The sequence below is a fragment of the Etheostoma spectabile genome, chromosome 5 (assembly GCF_008692095.1).
Source record: "Etheostoma spectabile isolate EspeVRDwgs_2016 chromosome 5, UIUC_Espe_1.0, whole genome shotgun sequence".
NCBI lineage: Eukaryota > Metazoa > Chordata > Actinopteri > Perciformes > Percidae > Etheostoma > Etheostoma spectabile.
Window position 1 is genome coordinate 31175579 of NC_045737.1, and position 18051 is coordinate 31193629.

Consider the following 18051-nt stretch of genomic DNA (forward strand, 5'->3'; position numbering starts at 1 on the left):
TCCAGATTGACAGCTGTGGTTTAATGGGGAAACTCTCTGGAGATTAGGAGCTCACTGGATGTAATCAGTAGACCAGTTTTGTCAAGCTGCCCGTGATAAAAGGCACCCCAACCTGTTCAGTGAAATGTGAAGAGAAACAAGTCATTTACCTACACAGCACAGGACGCAGAATACACATTTTCCCTGTTGCATTTAGAAGAATGCCTATAGTTGCACTGTATATTGTGAAAATGTTTTGGTATCTCTTTTTATGATAAAGGCTATTGAACATTTAGCATGCATATAATTGTGTTGCTGTGACTGCTGTTGAGAAGTGATAACAACAGCCCACTAAGGCTCCTTCTGGGCTGGTTGGGTCCAGAGAGGCTGCTTAGATTAATATGTGTGTGTGTGTGTGTGTGTGTGTGTGTGGCAGACAGGAGAGTCTTCTTCATTCCTTTCTGCCACAGTACTCTAACATTTTGGCTCGGATTCAGCCAGCTTTTCATTATTAACACATGCAGTACTGTATGTCTGAGCTGTCTGTCTCCTTCATTCTAACTGTTAATACACTAAAGTAAAATAATCATGAAGACAAGTGTGCTTCCTTGTACAGAAAAAAAGCAGTTGCAAATGGGTCATCGACTGAATGTAAATTCTTTACTTTAAAAGTATTGTTTGAGAGTAACCGCTGAAGTTAAAGCAACCAAGTAGTTGGAATTCTGAAATGTTTTGATATGTAATTTAAAGAGTAAGTAGAGTTGAAGCAGACACACTCTCAGTAAGAAGAAAGAGAGTAAGAGATGGATGTAGAAGAATTGTCCTTTGACGTGTAAGCGCTGGAAGCTGAAGTGTGTACACTTTAAACAGTGAAGCGTCAGACCTAAAAGTAGATGAAGTGGCAGTTGAAGAGAGAGAAAAAATGAAAGCAGTTGCAAGTGTTAGGGGGAAAAAATCACTTTCAGCTGAAATGGGAGCTCCAAAACGGTTTGTTGTGTCGGAGATGAGCCTCCAGGAACCAACCCAGGCAATTTGCTGTAGATTTCGTCTGTTGATTTTAGCAAATTATGGGAAAACTCCAGTTTTTACTCTTTTTGAGTGACTGACGAGTGAGTGAGTCTGGATCATTGAGATGCTTCTCATGTATTTACAAGGACACAAATCAATTTTATGCATCCTTTTCCTGAGCCCTGCCTAATCCAGTCAGTCCACTGTTCATTCACACAGACAGACCGGCTGAATGAAGCGCAGCACCTTCATGTATTATAAAAAATGGAATCAGGCCACAGCTGAGTCCTCTCCTTTCTTACTCTCTAGAGAGAGAAGTGTATCATCCCTACTGTACTGTTGTTCACTGGAAGCCATGGTCACCTTTCCAGAAATCAATGCAGCTGAAGTATCCTGAGTGTCATCAGCTTTCTATCAATACTCCCATGATTCAGTGGGCTCTGTTCACCAGCTTCTTCTAGCAGCAGTGATCCCGGCTTAGCCTGAGTGACGTATCCACACCAACACAGCTGCTGGCAGTGAACAGGGAGCGCATTCACACACTGGCACATATCAGATAGAAACAGCTGGCCCAGCCAAACACTGACGCACTATATCCATGGAAACAGCAGAGCTGTTGCTCAGAATAATCCGTGTGTCTCTCGGACACAGTTGGAGCGTCATGTTGACACTAACGGGACACGTCATGGCAGCTGCATCGCCATTATTTTCATTGTCAAGTAAACTCTTGATTGTTTATTGGATTTAAAGGGGCATGCCATTGGTTTTTACACAAGAAGACCAGCTTACTTGTCATGTGGCGTAGTCTACCACTCAGGCTGTGAAGACAAGTGGAGTGACAAGTGAGTGTGAAGTCTTTATAACGTCTTCTGTGTTTATACACACACACACACACATAATTTATATATGTGTTATATGGAGGATCATTTTCCTATTTCTCACTGCTATTAATAGCTTTAAAGACACTCGTACATTTACCAGGCAGACAGGGTCTAACATAAGAAGCTATCAAATTACATTAAATATTATCCAGAATCTATAATAATATCCAGAGTTTTTGTAGCTTGACCCACACCATGGATTAAAAGTCAGGATGTCCTGCTTTCTGCTTTGAACATTTTAATTTCAAATATTTAATTTGATTTAATTGTCAGAAAATAGTAGACATCCCATCAAAATTTCCTCCAGTCCAAGGTAAGGTCTTGAGATGTTTTGTCCGAGCAACAGTCCAAAACGTCTTCACATCTTCACATTCATAGGCTGAGTGCTAGGACTTTATGTTAGACATCCTAATGTGTGGCTTTAGAGTGTGTGTAAGTTGGGTTTCAACAGTAATCCCGGAAGTCATGGTAGATGAGCTCAGGGCTGTGGACCCCTTCACCCCATCCCCCCCCCCCACCACCAACACACAGAGACTCTCTATAATTAGATTAAGGTTGTTTCTGGCTCATGAATCAGCTCCTCATGTATATGTATACAGCGGCAGTGTGTCCACTTGTCTCAGTAGCTAAAGTTTGTAAAATCCAACGATTCTGCGAGGTTATCCGGGCTAACATCAGGAGGCAGTTGGCTCGTCAGCTAATCTTGTTCACCTGGGCCTTGTGCTCACTCTGGGTACTCCCAAACCCTTAAATTGCATCCACGTTTACTTCCCTTCCTTCAATCTTAGTCCATCGCATCGAGAAAGCATGGGAGAGACGCTAGCAAATCACGTGAGCAGAGAGAAAACGTGGAAATGTGTTTTTAAGAGGGATGAGATGTCCTTTCCTCTGAAGCACATGAATTCCTCAGCTGTTTGGGCGGAGTTAGCAACTCCTTCAGCTGCACGGCTTCCAGGAAGGCTGCTCTCTGGATCCTCGCCTATAGCTCCTTGTTGACCTCCTCCATCTTTGCTCCTCGGGGGAGGAACACACACAAAGCCACAGAGCCATACATTGCTGTCATTGTGTGTGTGTGTGTGTGTGTGTGTGTGTGTGTGTGTGTGTGTGTGTGTGTGTGTGTGTGTGTGTGTGTGTGTGTGTGTGTGTGTGTGTGTGTGGTGTGTGTGTGTGTGTGTGTGTGTGTGTGTGTGTGTGTGTGTGTGTGTGTGTGTGTGTGTGTGTGTGTGTGTGTGTGTGTGTGTGTGTCATTACGTACATACCCACAACGTCATTTTACCGCATAAGCATAATTTGGCCTTAACTCTGCTAATTTCCACAACCCATTGTTCATTTGTGGTAAGTGTTAGGCCTTTTTCAGCTAAAGAAAGTTTCACTTTTAAATGTAAACTAGTTATTTGTAGATGTGTAGAGCCAGTGACTTATTCTTCCCATTGTGGAGGCTGTTTAAGCATATAGCTACAAAAAATGCTTATGATCCTGCACAGATTGGCCCTCATTTATCAGCCTAATGTAGAAACCAGCGAAGATATCCACTTACAACAGGCTTCACGTGGGATTCATGAAACGTTTGTATAACACCAATCAGAGCGTTAGAATGGTCATACACTGATAAATGCAGCAGCCGGAAAAAAATCTGGGTTTTGGGGCCTCGCCCTTTCTATTTACGACATGGCCAGACGTAATCCGGCTAAGAAGCGGCACTTTCCAGAGGTGGAGATTGAAACCCTGACATCTCAGTTTAATTTGCAGTAACGTGTGTACTATTTGGATTTCTAAAAACTGGTATTAGGCTGTAGGAAGAATGTGGAATAGAAAGAGATCACTGATATGGTCAACACTGTTGTCGTCCAGCTGAAGTTTATTTAATTTATACATCCTTGACATGTGTATACTCCGAATAGTAATATACAGGCTGATGTTGCAATCTCTTAGGCCTACATGTAGGTGGACCTATGTACACACAGTAGCGGAGTTTATGTAATGTTTTTTTTTTAGTTTACTCATGTTTTTTTCGTGAGTCAGAGCCAAGCAACCACACACGATGCCAAGCCAAAATATGTCGGTCAATGGCAGAAAGAAATCATTCATTTATGGCCATTAACAACACTTTAAAAGACAAACAAAAACCTGAAGATGAAATAAAAATGTTGTGCATCGTCATGTTTCCTGTATTGAATATCATTCCCAAACATACCCCTATACCTTATGAAAGCGAGGAGTAACATCCTGTCTCTTTGGTGTAGCCCCCAGATGGGGCTGTGCTGGACCCTGCTCTCTGGGCATCAGCTCCATCACTACAATTATGGCGCCCTGTTTTCCTGCGCGATGTTGTGCAGAACCCCACAGGTTAAAACAATGTTGCAGACTTTTTCTGGCGTGTGTAGTAGAATTCCCCCCCCCCCCCCCCACCCCTCCCTCCACCGTGGCTTGTGTGTATAGGCTACGTGGGCACTGTTGATCGGCGAGGTCTTCCAAAAGACCCAGATCTGCTATTGTGATAAGGGATCAACTGACTTCTCCTTCTCCTGGTACATGCTGCATTAGGTCCACACTGATTAAGACTTGCGTACACGAGGTCAGACCAGACATGACATTTTTTCGCAGCCTACGCTCATGTTCAAATTGATAAATGCCGAGCTGTGCGTAGGTAACGGCATACGCCTGTGCTACGTCTGATTTAGGTCGTATGCACGTTTAATAAATTAGAGCCATTGAGTCTAAAGAAGTTCTGCAATGTAAACAACAAGTGGACAATTTCTGTTAACAGTCTGGATGGAGATAACATCTGACATTGTGTGGTGTTTGTGAGGTCTTATCTCCAGCCGGATGATTTCGTCACTGCCTGTTCTCACTCAGGTTATCTCCTGCACGGTTGGTTTTTGCAAGTGAAATCAGGACAGTCAGCATTAGAAGTATGCCAACAGGATCAGACAAGTGTGCTCTGCTGAGCCTCACCTCGCTCCTCCCACTCCCAGTTTTCACTTGCAGTGCAGTGTATCTTCATCCACCATTTCACCTCAACTGGCTTTGCCTTTTTAGCCCTTTCTACATAAAATGTAAGGCAAATGAACTATGCCAACAGATATTGACTATGATGATTTGTTTTGGGCATTCATGTTAAAATGTGTGTTTTTAGGAGCTCTAATCACCGCCTCCTCAGTCAACTTTAAAATACACTCACCTACAGAACATGCATACAATGGCATTCAAAAACTGACTGCAGGCTAGGGAGAGATGGCCGAGAGGCGTATGAATCCAGGAGTTATGAAATCAACTCTCTGAAGCATGGCAGGAAGCATGGGTATTGAAACATCAATTTTTGCACATAATGTCCATAAGAGGGCAAACGTATGAGATAAATGAACATGTCTTAATGACAACCTAAAGTTTCATTCACAGAGCCAGATTATTGACAACATTGTCTGGCTCAATTGTTGTAGTCATTACAGCATGAAGGCATGTTGGGTGGAATTAGCATGCTAGCTAACTAGCCAGTGTCTACTGTGGCCTCTCGGTCCCACCTCTCCGGCCCCACCGCAGGGAGACTTCTTGTCCAGTGAACAGATGACAACCCGGGACATGGACAGTCTGGTTAGCCGTCTCCCGATGTTTATGTAGTCCTGGTGAGGATTGAAGCAGAGGGACCGTAGGTACTGTACGGCTGCTGCTGATTCAGGCAAACACTGTTTTGTTGTCAGTCTCATAGAAAGGGTTTGTGTATCTGGTTTCCCTTTTAAAATGACGAGTAGATTTTTGCTGCCTGCTGGCATGGAGAGTTATTTCCTCTCATTCAGGCTCAGAACATACTGTACGTGCAACACAGGAGACGTGAGGACATGCTGCAGTCGGTCTTCATCGACACTAGTTCTTTGTGGTTTGCCTGGTGTGCCAGCCTCTTAACACCAAGCTTCCCAATGTGGCCCAGATGTGAAACCATGACCATATTCTCTGAATTTCCAAGAGAACTGATTGTGGATATGTACTGCAAAACACTGCTGAGATATTTCAAGATATTCCAGATATTCTCGGACTAATGGAACTGTGCCAGATGGGTTTGGGCAGCTGCTAGGAGTGGCTGACTGATAAGATTCCTGTGTGTCTTTATATCTCTATGTGTATGGGGGTAGCGTTTATTGGTACTACCCTGTGGCTGAGGAATGGGTTCAGAGGCCAGGGGAGTGGTGCACTGCCGAAACCCAAGCTGAGATCAGGGAAGACTACATTTGGTGCAGCGCTGGTCTCTTGTTGGTCTCTGTAAGTACATTCAGAGTGCGGAGGGCAAGATGTATGTCATGATGCATTGACGAATCAGAGGCCATGGGGCACGTTCAATCTCAAAATGGTTTGCACCTCTTTGCGATGGTTTGCGCATGTTTCATCGGTGTGCACCAGCTTTGAGAAATGTTTTCTCTTGTTTACTGGTGGTATCACAGGTGATAGCCAATCAGCAGAGACGTGTCTGTAAACTCGTGGTTGGGCACACAACACAGTGTTCAACGCACCCCCGTTTCAGTTTAAAAAAATGTGTTGTTTTGCTTTGTTGGGGCTCAACGTGGCCTAGGGTCCAGATTTCCAACTGGGCATGTATCTGTAAAAGGACAGATCTCAGCCACAATGTGTAGGTAATCCTTTGACGGATAGCATTATTTATTTATTTTCTAAAGATGTCCCATTAATATTGTTGAATACTTGTAGCCACTATAATCATGTAGATCTGATCCTCATGGCCCGAGACGCACCTAGACAACCGAGTGTGATAAACGGAGAGCAGCTTGATGCAGTTAACTGCTCCGATGCACTCAGCTCGTGGCTGAACACCTTTTGGACCAGAAGCTGGTGCTAAATCCTCTATCGTGGCCCATTGTGACTCTGACTGCAGCAAGTCAGGGGAGACTCAATGGTGCGCTGGGATTTTATGATGAACCATAGTGATGAATACGCACATCAGTTTTTATGTTTGACTGTATAAAAATCCCATAATTCATCATGGTAGAAATGCCGTTAGCCTCCTGAGAGTTGACTGGATGTTTTGGCTTGCTTGGCCACAGTACGATGAGCCTGCAGTATCTCGGCCCAGTGGGACTGATACGCTCCTCCCATGCAACTCAATGACATGCCACTTAGCATAGCCTACTTCAGCTCTTCTGCTTCACTGCTAGTCCTGAATGCAAACACAAACGCATGCACGCATGCACACAAGCGGGCACGCACAAACACACAGACCAATGCTCATACCCTTGGTACCCTGGACTCCAGTGTTAGGGACTCTGATATGTTGGCCCATTAGAGCTGTGGATAACAACAACGCTTCCTTTCTTCAGCATTCCAACCCCCACCCTCACCCACTCAGATCAGTTCTCATACTTAAAATATCCTGTCTACAGCAACATCCACCCCCCCTGCTCCTGTTAGGACTCTCTGGACTGGTTTCTAATAGCTGCTATTAGTAGGCTGTCTTAGAAAAGAATACTGAGTAGTCGTACAAGTATGCAATATCAGGGAATTATGTATACATTAGTTCTGAGGGACTGATGGACATTGGGCAATTTTACAAATCATCAAATTTTAAAATCTTACAAAGCTTATTTAAAAGAACCAAATGTAAGCTTCTTCTCTGTTGGTTGTCTACGAAAGCCCTGAGAGTTGTTCTCTCCTGTTTTTATTTGTTTTCATCTGTTAAACCGGTGGGAAAAAAACAACTTGAGGTGAATATTATTTTTTTGGGTCACGACAAATGTATTGTGTTTTTGTTATACTCATTTCAGTCTCGAGAGGCCTAAGTGCTGGTGCACTTCAGCCTCTAGTCTCAAAATAGAAGCTAACGCTAACAGCAGATTAGCGCCAATTAAAATACACTTCTAGCCAAAAGAAAGCCATGACAGTAATGTTACATATTATCCACTACAACTTATGTACTGCATGTTGGAGTGCACAGAGAAAATGATTCTCACCTGGAAGGAATCCAGAATCTTCCCTTCCAAGTTAGACCAGAACATGGGGGAGTGGTGCACTTCAGCCTCTTGTGGCCAAAATGAGTATCACAACAACAACAAACACAAAAAGAAATGTACCTCCCAAAAGGTTTTTACAGAAGAGTTTTTTGTTAACCCTCATGTTGTCCACGGGTCAAATTAACTTGTTTTCCTATATCAGTGTTCTTTTTAACTACCCAAAATAACATGATTGATTCCACACAATGCTCTTTGGCAAGTACACATCTCTACTTTCATTAATTTTGGGGCGTCTTATTCAATTTTATAGCAATTGAAAAAAAAAAAGTCAGTGTTTGTGAAATAGTATTGAGTAACAGTTACATATTCCAGTCTGTGATTATCCATCAAGATCCATTCCTTTAATTTGAGTCGAAATAATTCCTAATTTCTACTTTTCTAACTCAAACATTAGTATAATTTCCTATAAATGAGGTTTATTGACCATAAATTCCAACAAGTAACTGTAAAACTAAAGTTAATAAGTTAGTATTATGTAGTGTTAAATGTCAAAAGAAGTGACAAAAACCTAAGGAAAAGTTAAAAACATTGCTAAAAAGCATCAATAAAAGTGTTCATTTTCAATTTTGATGGGAAGACAACACAAGGGTGAAAGAGTCACCGTAATTATTTTTTTATTCCATGCTTGCCTTTCTGGGCTTCCGTAGTTCTCCCATAGTGTCCAAACCAGCCAATCCGTGTGAATCCCTTATTTAACAGCTTAGCTTATCATGAAAAATATTCAACATATTTCCATAAGCACTGAATAAACATCGTGAAGGCTCATGAGAATCATTCAGGATTGACTATTCACAGCTTTATTGTCGTATGAGAGGGAAGGAGTTGCACTGTACTGTGAACTCTTGGCTTGCCGTCCGCTCCGATTGTCGTAACAGATGCAGTCGTCTGCAGGTCAAACTCCAGGCTGAGGTCCAGCACAGGGACACACGTTCACCAACAGAGTCTGCACCCGCTCTCACCAAACTACACTAACACTGGCCCATTATTTTGAGGCTGGTGAGAGTTTAAGTGCAGTACAACACGTTTCAAACTAACTTCACTTATATAATTTAGCTGTCAGGTATGCATCTAGACTGTGGAGACATTGACGTTCTGGTTGACCTTTATAGAATAGAATGCCTTTATTGTCATTATACACAAGTGCAGTACATTGAAGCAACCCCTTTACAGTGTCAACACGAAATATAAAAATATAAAGTATAGGTAGTGCAAAAAAAAAAGGGTGGGGGGGGGGGGGGGACCTGGTGCACAGTCCCGAGAGCAACTATATACATATATAAGATAGCTTTGTATACACATCATGTAAAAAGTAGTTAAGTATTAATAACAACTAAATAAATATTGCACTGTAATGAAATTAAATGGTTAAATATTGCACAGAATTCCAGTGTCCTTTTTGGTATTATGTATCAGTATTGCGCAATAGGTGGGAGAAGAAAGTCCGGAGGGCGGGGGGGCAGGGGTTAGGCTGTGGAGGGAAGTCGGTCCATGTGTGAGTTCAGGGTGGTTATGGCTTTTGCAAATTTTGTCATTTTTTTATGTACTATGGACCTTCCATTTGTATCCTGAATAAAGTCATTATTATTATAAATATTATTATTATTGTTATTATAGGCAGTATTTCACATTCCTGCCCTGTTATGATTATGGTTTGTGGCTGGGTGCTTGTGAGTACTTTTTCATTTTGAAAATCACAGAACCAGTTAGACTGGACTGTCCTGAACAGAGAAATACTTCACAGATTACACACAAAGTTACAATAGGTAAGTGTCTTGGCAATAAATATTATAAATAACATGGCTGTCACCATGTTGAATGGGCATGGTCAGTAGTGAGCTGCTTGTAGCTGCTGAGTCACAGTAACAGACAGCAGCAGTGATGCCTGACTGACGGTTTTTGTTTTGTAATGCTGTCTGTCTGAAATCAAGAGTAGAACGCTGACTCAGTGAAAGGCAGGAGGTAGGACTCACAATGCACTCTCATGTCACTTTTTGTAGCTTTAACAATTAAAATGGAGAATGAAGTCTGCATTCTGTATTATTTCTAAAAACAAAAAGAAAGAGAAGATTTACATTAGGCCACCACATCTTGGGGCTTAGTGTCCGTGCGGCCAGTGCTTAAAAATATGACCATCTGTCCCTGTTTGCAACTGGATGCAATTTAAAGCTATAGCGCGTAACTATTTTTGTTACATTCCGGCCATTCCCGAATGAGTTGCTACAAAGCTAATTAAGACTATCAGCGCCACACAACTCTCTCTGGATTTCTCAGCATGACTGTGTACTGAAGATTGTGGCGTCCGGCAACTTTCCTGCGCAGAAACCCGAGTGAAGATAATGACCTCTTCTGAAGAGTCCATCATGTTTTTGTAATCTAGCAACTGTGGAACGGGGGGGGGGCACACAATTATGGAAGGCTTGTGTCATGTTGTCAACAGTGTTGTTGTCATTACTTAGGATTCTCACGGGTGAGACAGACTCTACGTACTATAGCTTTAAGAAAAAAAAGTAGCTTTTTTCAAAAAGGAGACCTCTCTTTTGTATCTATTTACTATAAAGAAAAAGTATTTATCTGAATAATCAATTTATATATACTGTGTGTGTGTTATTTATATATATTTTATGTGTTGTATGTATATATTATAGTTATATAGATATATATATATTATATGTATATATATATGTATATATAATATATGTATACTCGAACTTCCCATTCTCGTGGCATAGATTCAACAAGGTGCTGGAAGCATTCCTCGGGGAGTTTGGTTTCCATATTGACATGATGGCATCACACAGTTGCCGCAGATTTGTCGGCTGCACATCCATGATGCGAATCTCCCGTTCCACCACATCCCAAAGATGCTCTATTGGATTGAAAATCTGGTGACTGTGGAGGCCATTTGAGTACAGCAACTCTTTGTCATGTTCAAAAAAAACCAGTCTGTGATGTTTCCCCGCTTTATGACATGGCGCATTATCCTGCTGAAAGTGCCATCAGAATTGGTACATTGTGGTCATAAAGGGATGGACATGGTCAGCAACAATATCAGTAGGCTGTGGCTTTTCCCAAACGATGCTCAATTGGTACCAAGGGGCCCAAAGAGTGCCAAGAAAATTTTCCCCCACACCATGACACCACCACCACCACCTGAACCGTTGATACAAGGCAGATGGATCCATGCTTTCATGTTGGAGACCCCAATTCTGACCCTACCATCCGACTGTCGCAGCAGAAATCGAACTCATCAGACCAGGCAACGTTTTTTTCCAATCTTCCATTGTCCAATTTCGATGAGCTTTTGCAATTGTATCTCAGTTTCCTGTTCTTAACTGAAAGATGCACCCGATGGCCCTTCGGGCTGCTGTAGCCCATCTGCCTTTCAAAGTTCGACGTACTGCGTCAAGATCCTCTCCCCCCTGTGGGAACGGGGTTTATTTGAGTTACTTTTTCCCTTCATTCAGCTCGAACCATCGGGCCCATTCTCTCTCCCTGGCATCAAAAGGCTTTTCCCGCCCAGAACTGCCGGCTACTGGTGTTTTTTTCTTTTTGGACCATTCTCTGTAACCCAAGTGGTTTTGCGTGAAAATCCGTAGATTGCATTCTAAATCCCAGCCCTTCTGGCACCCAACATCTGCACTTCAAAGTCACTCAATCCCCTTCTCCCATACTGTGCTCGGTTTGAACTGCGGAATTCTTTTTGACCATGTCTCATGCCTAATCACTGATTTCCGCAGTGATTGCCTGCTGTTAGTGTTAACTGCTTTTTGGAGGGGTTACCTAATAAGTGGCCGGTAGTGATATGTACGTGTATTTATATGTACTGTATGTATGTATATATGTCTTATATATTATATATATATAGTATAATATATCTATATATATTATATATATTATCTATGTATGTATATGTGTGTGTGGTGTGTGTGTGTGTACACATATACTTTATGGTTTATTGCTAAATACCTGCAAAACATTCCATCAGCCTCAGCTGTACTTATAATGCAAATATGAACATTCAGACACATTATACTAATATGGTGAACATGGAAAACAGTATATATGCTAAACATCAACGAGCCAGCATTGTTCTGATGATGTTAGCATTGAGCTCAAACACCTGGTGTGTACAACATGGTGGTACGCTTTTAGTCGAGTTGTACCTTGATCTGTGTGTTTTTTCAGTTGTTTGGGGAGGTTTCTGAGGTCAACTTGTATCTTTTTTAACTGAAGTCTGGTTCAAGGAGAAGAGCTCTTAGATAAGGTGTTTTGGAAAACTGGTCTACACTAAATCCCTCCCAAGGAAACACTCCAGCATATTAATATCACCTTTTGGAAATACTATTTGAACTAGATACAGACAGCGTGGCTGTTCCTAATGGTTAAGTGGAGAGATTTGAATGTGCATTTGCTTGTGAGTCAGGGTACAAATCAGGATTGTGTGTGCGTGTGCATCACAGATTGTTGTTTCCTGTCAGCGAACATGACTAAGAAGACGTTATCTGTGGAATTACAGGAAGAGGGAGTGATGGTTTACATGCCGCTTCCCCAGTGTTTCCACGCCACCACACCCTGAGTCCTGAGGCCCAGACCAGACCACAGTACTCCCCTCTGCTGCCTCAGGCCCGCATTTGTCAAACGTTCCTAGCATTAGATATGATCTCTGCGATAGAGCCTGTCATCATTATCAGCGGTGGGTTATCGCCACTCAGGCTGTCAGCGCTTGTGAACACAACTATCTGCCTCCAAAACATTTCCTGCTCCGATGGGAAACGCTTGGCATTACAGAAGGTTGTCGTCATGTGCCGTGAAAAATAAATAATTTTTTCTGGGCACAGTTAAGGTTTGGAAACTATTATTCGCTGCCTATTTTGGATTTTCAAAGTATATTAGCTGCATACACTCTCCAAGAGCTGTGTGTCCTGGGGAATTGTGTAGTCACAGCAGGTCTGTGGCTGCGTCCACTTTGTGATGCATGGACATGGACAAGCCTCCTTTTAACAGGCGTCACCACACCTGAATGCATTACGTGTGTGATGTCAATACGGGACAGCTGACTAATGTTGTTTTCCAGCTCATCCAGTTTAGAAGTCAGCAATGCACTCAGCACCACAACACAGTACACAGACTGTAGTTGAAGGGAAAGGCAGCCTACAGTAAACAGAAACATTGGCACAAACATAGCAGTTGCAGTGTTTTTTGTACATTTTATAGAGTTATCTCTGCACCAAATATTGGTTCAGTATCAGTTGAAGTGATTCTGGAGATGTGTTCAAGGACTGTACAAGGCTTTGAAATGCCTTGCCATGATACACTGTGCTCTTTTAGCAGCCATGTTTACAGGTCAGCTACAGCTCTTCAATTTACAAAGTTAAAAGCAACGTAGAAATCAAAGTCTTGTCCTGTCGAGACGGGATGTTGATGTGAGTAATGAAACACTGTAATTACTAAGAAATAACAGGAAGGACGCTTAACAGAGTGTGTGTGTGTGTGTGTGTGTGTGTGTGTTTGTTTCTGTTGATCAATCACTGTTGTGAGTATGTGAGTCCAATACTGAGTGAGGGCCGAGGTTTACTCGATCCAAAGTATGGAAGACCTGTCCTACTTTATAGTGGACTTTATAGGTGGAAATCCCTAAATATGTTTTTTTTTTTTTTAACGAATCCAATGATGACATCATTTAGGAAGCAGACAGAGGTCAGGCCAGTGTGTGAGGGGAGACCGAGGAAGCTGCTCTGAAGTCAGACACAGAACAATGGACACACACACTTCTGCTTTTAGAAACCAGAGAGGGAAGGAATAGTCGTACGACGGCCCCTGTCCTCAGACTTGATTCAGATCAGGACAAACTACCCCCAAAAAATGTTTACAGGGAAAAATGGAAGAAACCAACTGGAGAGGACCTCTCTCCCAGGACAGGGAATACAGTGGCTTGAATAAGTTTACACACTCATGCTAAAGTTGATTTAAAAAGAGGAATAAAAACCATCTTTTGGAAAATGATCTCAATGCCTTAATTAAAAAAAAGTAAGAAAATCCAACCTTTTAAGGACACCAATTTCCTTTGGGAATGAATAATATATTGCCGGGCCACTATCAGAGGCCCGGCTTTTAATTGACCACCGGTCTTTATTTGAGGAATTACGGTAGTTAAATACTGACACACTGATTTAGACACCACCCAAACACTGACAGTGGACAATCCCAGAGGCCATAACTGTAGTTTACTGGTGACCTTCAGTACGTTCAACATCACATCTCTCCAAACCTGTCAGGTACTCTGACGTCTGCTTATCTGAGGCTGGTCAGCAGGACGTACATGAAGGAATAAATATGTGAGTGCACACACTGCACAGTTTGGTCACCGGTGTCCGTGCTCTCTCATCTGAAGTCCACTAGTCTCTAAAGGGACTCAACATCTTTAGTTTTGTTTCCACATGGGCAGAGTGTTTTGACCAGACAATCTGTCCTTTGTTCAGACCCTGTCATCACATAGTCTGTCCGCCCCCCCCGAAACAGACACACACACACACACTGATCAGTCTGGGATAGTTACCATGTGCATTATGATAATAATGATGAATGGATTCCTGAATATGAAGCAGGTCAGATGGCAGCATAATGAAGGCAGAATGAATGAGAAGACTAAACAAAGTGCAGAATGATGGTGTAAATAAAGAGCTGTGTACAGAAGACAGTAGTGCTTTATTGTCTGAAGACAAGGACAGTGCTGTGCTGGGACAACACTCACTCCTTATTGGTGGACTGCTCTGAGCTAATACAACGAAGAACGGAACAAATGGCAAATCTCACTAGGACCGGGACGATATACATTTGTCCCGATTCAATTCTTTCCCAAAACATAGGTGCTGTTTGGATTTGTGTTGCGATTTTCATTTGTTGTGATTGTAGAAGTATTGTGATTTTCTTTTCCTTCTTTATTAAACACTAAAGTTGAATAATACACTTCTGGAGACAATATATCAGGAGACATTTCTAAAAACGGATAGTTTTCTAAGAAGAATGACATCACATGTCAGTCTGACATTTAGCTACTTTGTGAAGAAGAACATAACGTGGATGTTCTGCTTTTTCTGCTTCCGCTCTCTTTTGATGGAAACAGATATGATGTAGTACCGAAGAAACAGAACATACTGGATGCAGGTCGATCATTGGTAAAAATGAATAAATTAAAAATAACAATTCTAAGATTCTTGCTAAAAAAATGTGCGATTCCCGCCGTTGAGAGCAGGTGTGATCCGGTGCAGCGGCAGCAGGAGACGGACAGCAGAGACAGCTGCAGCACACTGAGCTGGGCAGTATAGATTTGGTAATTCTGAATATGTCTTTTTTTATACTAATTTATAATTAATTTTAATTTATACTATAAATAAAAATGAACTAAATTAAATATTCATGGGGGGGGGGGGGGGGGGGGGTCAATGGACCCCTGCGGTTACGTCAAAGTTAGTGCAAGGGGGCCGCCAAATTATGTTAAGGATATTTTTTATAGTTTCTTTTCAAATACGTCTGAAAATATACAACAATATGAACCCTACCTATTGGTAGCTAAGATAAATTGTCTTATTGTGAAAAAAAAAAAAAACAACATTTAATGAATGCATTGAAGATAAGCTTGGTAGCCTTACAGTTAAGCTTAAGGATGGACTGTGCCTTCAGCATGTATGTTTAACATTAAAACACAATATGAGTAATATATCTATTCATTTCCATCCTCAGGTCCAGTTTAACATGGAACTTAATTTCATACAATATACAGTATTTACAGTAGTAGGGGGTCTCGGTCTCTCTTTCAGAGGTGGCCTTGGCCTACAAAAAGTTGAAGACCCCTGATGTAAATTATATGTGAGTGGCTTTAACCCTTGTGTTGTCTTCCTGTCAACCATGAAAAAATATTTTTTCAACATTATTGCTTTTCCCCCCACATTTTTGTCACTTTTTTTCCAATGTTGTCGGTGTTTTTAAAAAAAATGTTTTTGGTGTTTTTTCCAAAGATTTTCGCTATTTTTAATGTTGACATTTTCATCACGGCCCATTTTTTGTGACAAATTTCTTTGTTTTTTACTGAAAACGGGTCAGTTTGACCAAGGACAACATGAGGGTTTAAGCATACCCGACCACTGCTGTGGATCTTTAAATGAAGGGCGATTGGTGTCAGACTTCGGCTCCTATTTGCCATTTTGAACCTGCTGATGAAGGGTTGAAAGCTATCTATATTCATATGTTCTACATGTCCATGCCTCTTAGTACGGTCATAAGACAGAGCTGTGAAGAAGAGTGCAGAAGGATACTTGACACATGGGATCTGATGGGTGATTCTGGGTAGTTTGACACCACAGTGTTGGAGCGGAGCCAGGACTTGTATTGTGTGTATTGTGTGTTTTGTGTGCTGTGCTAACACAGCTACAGCTCACTGCTGGCTGGAGGGAACTGGTTCCCATGGCCTCGTGCACGTGACTGAGTTTGTGTGGGTTGGAGTGTGCGCGTGTGGTTTGAGGTCAGAGTTGCCCACAATATGTCCATTGTATGTACAGTGAAAAAAGTTTACACACCCAGGCTAAAGTGAGGAATAAAAAAACGTCTTTTGGAAATTGATCTTAATGCCTTAATTCAAAAAATGTAGGAAAATCCAACCTTTTAAGGACACCAATTTTCTTTGTGAATGAATAATGTTTTGTAAATAAATAAATGTTCTTCCTTAAAATACAGGGGCCATAAGTATACAAACCCCTATGTCAAAATACAGGGGGCATAAGTATACACCCCCTATGTTAAATTCCCATAGAGGCAGGCAGATTTTTATTTTTAAAGGCCAGTTATTTCATAGATCAGGAGACTATGCATCCTGATAAAGATCCCTTGGCCTTTGGAATTAAAAATATCTTAATCGTAATATCTTAATATGACATTGGTTTAGTTTTTCCTGGTTTTAAAGGCTGCATTACAGTAAAATAGGGCTGAGCAATATTTCAAAATGTTAACTTATCAACTTTCAATGGAATCATATCGTGATAAAATCATATATCAGGATAGCGTGATGTACACTTATGTTGACAAGCACATACTAACAACATCTTCTTAGAATGTCTGTTATAAAATATTTTGAGGGAATATCATTTGAAGAATTGCAGACACTAGAACCACAGAGATGGAATTGATGTTAATATTCTCCCGGGACTTTAAGTTTGACAGCAAAGCACAGTGTTTCTCAAAGTGTCAGATAGCTACTTGAACAGCGTTGCATAATAGTGGAGCTGTGTGCGCTGACCCTTTTATTATTCCAGAGTTAGCGCCCTGCAGGAGGACCCTGACCCTGTCAGACAGCTTCACAGCCAGCTCAGGCTGTGCACGTTCGGACCCAACGTGCACATCGGGCAGGGCATATTCTGCTTTTTGAAGTTAGCCGTTTTTCATTCAGCACACTGCCTTTGCTTTAATGTCAGAGGGGTTTTATTGTTCAGAGCTGCTCTGTGCCTGCAGCTGCTTTCCACTTCAAAGCTCTTGTTACACACAGATATGCACACGCGCACACATGCACAGGTCTGTGATGGTTTGTCTAGGTCTGTGTGGGCCTGTGGGGGTCTTTGTGGACCTGCGGGGGTCATTGTGGGCCTGTGGGGGTCTTTGCGGAACTGTGTGGGTCTGTGTGGGTGTATTTGGATTATAACATGCTGGCTGTTGAAGTGCGTCCTCCTAATTAAAGCCTGACTGTATTTTTGAGAGCGATCCGTCCTGAAGTTAACTAATACTCAAATGCACCACTGCTTTAAATGCGAAGGGTCAGCCTTGCAGAACAGACATATTAATATGCAGTTTGGGTGCTTCTGTCTGCGAAATGGCTTGAATACAGCTCTCATGTGTGGACATTAAACTGCATTTAGGGAATATTTTAGCACTGATTTTCATCCAGTTACACGTGCACTGTGCGCTGGAGACTCTGTGAGTTGTAGGGGGTAGTAGACAAGCTGCCATACAATGTTTCCCAAACTCTCATGTTCCATCTGATGCTTTTTATATAGTTTTTATTAAACCTTTGCCCGGGTGCTTTTTTCCCACGAAGTCACAGAATGATTTAGGGCCGGTATAACGTCTCTACAGCAGGAGATTTCTTTATATAGGCCTAATTGTATTCAATTTTTTTTTTGATACTG

General features: G+C 41.9%; 1 protein-coding gene across 4 annotated transcripts in view; it reads left to right on the forward strand.

Annotated features, from left to right (window-relative positions):
- The window catches only part of tjp2b (tight junction protein 2b (zona occludens 2)), a 71701-nt gene that overhangs the window by 633 nt on the left and 53017 nt on the right, over positions 1 to 18051 (forward strand). Inside the window, exon 1 of one of the 4 annotated variants that reach the window (XM_032516532.1) lies at positions 1813 to 1829. The exons of the other annotated variants lie outside the window; for them this stretch is intronic. The gene's annotated coding sequence lies outside the window, so the exon portion shown is untranslated. Of the gene's footprint in view, positions 1 to 1812; positions 1830 to 18051 lie in introns of those variants that run through there. 4 annotated transcript variants of the gene reach the window in all.